Source organism: Pipistrellus hanaki, assembly GCF_964339955.1.
Source record: "Pipistrellus hanaki genome assembly, chromosome: 7".
NCBI lineage: Eukaryota > Metazoa > Chordata > Mammalia > Chiroptera > Vespertilionidae > Pipistrellus > Pipistrellus hanaki.
The window spans coordinates 57,906,634-57,912,633 of record NC_140509.1 but is presented as its reverse complement, the minus strand read 5'-3'; positions in this window follow the sequence as shown (position 1 = coordinate 57,912,633).

The following is a 6,000-nucleotide window of genomic DNA, read 5'->3' as shown; positions in this document are numbered from 1 at the left end:
TGGGAGAGAACAGTGTGCACAGAGCTTAAACCCGGAGAAGCATTTGGTAGAGTTCCCTGTGAGCTAACCAGTCTCATTTTTGAGAAATCTGAAGCCCACCATCTCCCCCTCTTCTTCCTTCTCCATGTACACGCCTCCTGACTCCTAAGAAAAGTCAACTCTTCTGGAGCAAGCCTCGCCTCAGGACGAAGGCAGAAAGGAGTTGAACACTGATTTAAGGAAAGTGTATATTAGATAGCTTCCTTATCTTATGTAAAGCGCATGAAGACACACATTTTTATTATTTCAAATAAATACTCAATCCGATCTGTATCTAGTGGAGTGCCTTATTATAACGGGACCCGAGTCTTTGAAATAAGATCTGGAATGCCGTTCCCGCCTGCTTGTTTGATTCTGTGAAAGGCGTCTGGGAACTGAGATGCTTGCTCACTTCCCTGCTGAACTCACATGGCTAACGTGGCTTTCTGAAATTGAGCAGGGCCAATGTCTGATATCTGTCAATGGTTTGTATGTACACAGGGAGATGGCTAAATGGTTGTCCTCTGAGAGAGCTTTGTGAGAAAGGTGAGTCATAAGGGGTGTTTGATGAAGGAAAAGGACATTCAAGTGGAGAGGCCGGTGGAGGTGGTGGTGGTGGTGGTGGAGGCGGGTGTGGAGGGTTGTGGGGGACTTGGCATTGCAAAATAGGTGCCAGGTGACAGAGAGGGGTAAGTGGAATTCCACGTCTGGATCAGACATCCCATGCATGTCGTTAGGTGAAGGGGTGCTGTGGAAGTGGCTAGCTCAAACTCGTGACCAGGAGCTGTAATTGAAAGCAGTGGGAAATGGGCAACTTGGATCTAGGGAATGACTGAGTGGAACCTGTGGGTAAGTGATTGAGGGAGGGATGACGTCATTGAAAGAGACACGAGAAAGAGCATTCTTGGTCTCTAAAAGTGAATCTGGAAGGGAAGGAGTCCAGAAAAGGCTGAGGCACCTACAGTGGGAGCCCAGGGTCCATGCTGGGGTCAGGTCAGTAGCAGGGGAGGGTTGAAAGGATTCTATGCGGGGAAAGAATCGCTGTGAGAGCGCACCTCCAGGGTTAGTGACAAGGCAAAGAAATATTCAGGTTCCAGGGAAACCAAAGATCCCAAATCAGGAAAATGGGAGGAAAGTCCCACCAGGGACGCCCGTGGAGGAAGTGGGAGAAAGGGATTGCTGCCGTAAAAAGAAATCACCTCTGGATGTGGAATGTGACGTGTAACGACTTTTTGAGAAGTAAATGTTAGCAGGAAGTTGTGGTGCATAAAACATTTTGTCAATGCCTAAAGACCATGTTTAAATTTCATGTAGATTGTATAAAAGACTTTTCAGGAGGGTGTTTATTTTGGTGTTTACCTTACTGACGGCACTTTGGCTCACAAACACGCCTGTGAGCAGCTGCTGGTTTCTTTCAGAGAACCAGGTCCTGGGCCCTGGGAAGACACACGTGGAGAATGGCAAGGCCTTTAGTGTGAGGGCACCAGGGGCAAGAAGTAGATGAAACTGGGAAAGCAGGGAGGTTAAAACAGAGGGAGTGAATGTACCATGGAGACTTAGATTTTCCTCAGTGAGCACTGGAGAATAGCTGATGTTCTTTCAAGCCAGGGATTCACATGGGCAAATGCACATGTTAGAGAAACCCAGTGGAGGAGACCATACAAGTGAGACCACAGCCTAGAAGGGAAGTATTTAAATCACAACCAGAAATCTCATTTGCGAGAAAATATTAATTATGAGATTGCCTACATGGGAACAGCTGGACAATGTGGGCTAAATCCTCATGATTTTTGGACTTACCAGAGCTAGGATATTCATATATGGCTAGAATACTGAGTGTCATACATCAGCCAGGGGTTAATTTGCTCCAGAAATTGCAAAGAAAGCAAATAAGCACTTGAGTGAACAGAATCTTAAATGAAGAAGGGGTAAAGAATATTCTGGCTAAGACATAAATTATGGAGATTGTCTTTGTGGGACAGGGTTTAGCCAGAGGCAGAATCAGTAGGATGGTGTATATACAAAGAGGATTGGCTTACTGTCTGAGCAAGCCCCACATCCACAGGGCATATAGCCAGGAAGAGACAGGAACTAGCCAACTGGAAATCCATTAACTTGAGCTTGAGCTGAAGCTTGGAGACTCTGAGCTTCAGGAAGAGTTTAGTCACTCTTGAAAGGCCTTCCACTTGGCTAACAAGTCAGACCCAGCCAGGGTGATATCCCCTTTTGGATAGACAGTATCTCTAGCACATGCCTGAGTGGGAAATTTAAATTATGATCCATTTTGGCATTTTGGAACACCTGGACTTCTGTTGCTCTGCAGTGCTTCTTGTGCAGGTAATGATTGGCTGTTTACTGTGCTCTGAGCCCTGTGTGGGGAGCTGGAAAAACCAGAAACAAAACACCAATCAAAAAGGATATATTCACCCCTATGTTCATAGCAGCACAATTTACAATAGCTAGGATTTGGAAACAGCCTAGGTGCCCGTCAGCAAATGATTGGATCAAAAAACTATGGTACATCTACACAATGGAATACTATGCTGCCGTAAAAAAGAAGGAATTCTTATCATTTGCAGCAACCTGGATGGAATTGGAGAACATTATTCTGAGAGAAATAAGCCAGTCAATGAAAGAAAAACACCACATGATTTCACTCATTTATGGATAATAAAGAACATTATAAACTGATGACCAAAAAGATAGTTACAGAGACAGTAAAGCAACAGACAGACTGTCAAATTACAGTGGGGAGGGTAGGGAGAAATGGGGGAGATAAGAGATCAACTGAAGGACTTGTGTGCATGCATATAAGTACAACCAATGGACACAAAACTCTGGGAGGGAGGGTATGTATGGGAGTGGGGGGGGGCCAATGGTAAGATATGTACACACATAATACCTTAATAAAAAAATAAAAATAAATAGAAAAATAATTTAAAAATACATAGGTAAATTTGAACAAATACTGGTATTACATGATATTAAAGAATAAGATATATTCAGAAACAAAATAAGCCAAGCTCCCGCCCCTGTGAAGCTTATATTCTAACAGAAAAACAATTGAAGACGGGAAGTTTTGAGGGACAAAATAAAGGTGGAATGGGCATTATAGAGCCTATGGGAGTCGGGGGGAAGATGTTGTTAGAACAGTGCTCAGAAAAGGGCTCAGTGAAGGAGAACCCGGTGAGACAGATATGGGGGTGGAGGAGAGGGTGGGGGGGATGGAAGGAGGGGGAGGATCCCAGGTGGAGCACAGCAACTACGAAGGCCTGGAGGTGGAGCCGTACCTGGGCTGCTAGAGAAACACCAAGGAGGCCAGTGTGTCTGGCTGAGGGTGAGCACAGGGAGGGGTGAGAGGTGAGGGAACTTAAATTCCCGGAATAAAAACATATGCCATGCAGAGGATATCGAGAGCAGTGAAACTACTCTGTAACATACCAAAAGGGTGGATGCATGCCAGTATCCATGTGTCCAAACCCACAGAACGTACAACACCAAGAGTGAGCCCTAATGCAAACCATGGACTTTGGTTCATTATGACATCCAGTGTAGGTTCCTCATTTATAACAAATGTACCGCTCTAATGGGGGGAAGGGTAGATGGGAAATCTCTGTACCTTCCTCTCAATTTTACTGTGAACCTAAAACGGCTCTAAAATATTGTCTTCAAAAGAAGAGAAGAAATAACATACAGGTTTGCCATATAACAGAGAAGCAGTACGTTTACAGAAGACCTCTCTCAAGGAGAAAGAATGGCTAGAACCCTCACACCTGTTGTTCTCAATCTTCACCTGGAGGCCTCCTTTTCCTGCCTGAAGTGGGGACCACCTGCTTTTATAGCTGGTTTTGCCCCCAGGCTTCCCTGTAGTCTCTCTAACACTCTACTCCCTGTCCTTTTCTCAGCCAAAGATTTTATCTTCCTTCATTTAAAAATACTAATATCCCACATCCTTTGACTTGGCCAATTCCAAATACAAGATTTCATGTCTCCGCCATCATGCACATCGCCACCCCCGATGATTTTATAGCCAAGACCTTCAAACCCAAACAACTTTGTCCATAGCTACCTGGGCCCTTGCCTTGTCCCTTTCCCCCAACACACCATACACACACACACACACACACACACACACACACACACACACAGCCCAAGAGAAGGCCTGGCCCTGGCTTCCCAGATACATCTCTCAATTCTTCTTTCCACCTGGAAATGTTTAGCGTCCTCACCCATTTCCCCTTCTTCCATTTCTGTTTGGAAGACAGAGTGTAATTAGGTCTTCTCATCACCCTTTCAGAAAGTAAACCGTGCGTTCCCTTTATATTCCTCCCTTCAGAGATCTGACTATATTTACCCCCCCCCCCTCTTTCTTCTGGCATCTTCGCCTTTTCCCTCTCTGCTAAGTCCTTTTCTTGGGGTTTTAAACACGATAGAAATTCTTCTCTCTTTGGACACAAAAATAGCACTCCTGTAACCACACTGCCCCCTCAGGCACCTGCCCTATTCCTCCTGTCACCATCAGCTTCCTGCGAGAACAGCTTGTGTTCCCTTCCCAGCACTCACTCCGCCTTTCCAGCCACCGCTCTGCCCCTGTGCACAGTCTTAGTCTTCTCATAGCAGCTGGGATAATTTAATCTGCATATCCAGTGGCATCCTGCTTTTCGCCAACCAAAGGTTTTGTGCTATGGGAAAGGGGGGGTGGGGAGGCAATGGTAAGATATGTACACAGATAATAATTTAATAAAAATAAAAATAAAGTCCCTTCTCATTTCACACTATTCTTGATCATTTCATCCTTTCCTTGGGCTTCTAACATTATCTCTATTTGTATCCTTACATCTCCATGCCTGCATTCTCTTCCTAGGGCATAGACACGACTCCCAAATAACCAAAATGCAATAACGTAGGAAACTGCTCAATGTGAAGGTGGAGACAGATGGTCCCAGGTGGCAGATGGTGGGGGTGAGTAAGGCCCTCAGGGTGACAGAGGTGTGGAGGGATCCTGACCACCCACCCACCTCATCTTGGATCCTCCACACCATGCCACTTAGGCTGTGCTTTCCTTCTCTTTCCACATCAGGATCATCCTTCTCTCTGTTCTGTCACTTCCTCCCACAGCCAGGCTTTGGAAACTCCTTCCCAACCTTCTGGGCCTCGCCTCTGATCCCAGGCGCTCTTACAGCATTCAGTTCCACTTGGATCAACTCCAGCGGAGTTGCCTGTATGAACATATTGGTTATGTGGTATATATGATATACATAGTTTTAAATTCTTTTATATAATACTCCATGTCTGTGTGTATATACACACACAACATCTTCCTGCACCCTGAATTTTTCTCCCAGTAATATACTTTGGACAATGTTGTTTCTTCTTTTCAACCATCTAAACTTGCCGAGACCAGTTTGGCTCAGTGGATAGAGTGTCGGTCTACAGACTGAAGGGTCCCGGTTCAATTCTGGTCAGGGGCATGTACCTTGGTTGCCCTCACATCCCCAGTAGGGGGTGTGCAGGAGGTGGCTGATTGATGATTCTCTCTCATCGATGTTTCTAACTCTCTATCCCTCCCTCTCTCTCTTCCTCTCTGTAAAAAATCAATAATATATATATATATATAAAATAAATAAACTTGCGGTCAGCAAACTGTGGCTCGTGAGCCACATGTGGCTCCTTGGCCCCTTGAGTGTGGCTCTTCCACAAATTACCATGGCCTGGGCGAATCTATTTTGAAGAGCTGGTGCTAGAAAAAGTTTAAGTTTAAAAAAATTTGGCTCTCAAAAGAAATTTCAATTGTTGTATTGTTGATTTTTGGCTCTGTTGACCAATGAGTTTGCCGACCACTGGTCTAAACTAATCCATTCTACTGTCACACCATAATTTGTTGAACAGTCACCTAAAGTTGATTACTTGAATTTTTCTGATCTTTTGCTATAAAAATAATGCTGCAATGACTATCATTGGATTTCATCACTTTGCAAATGA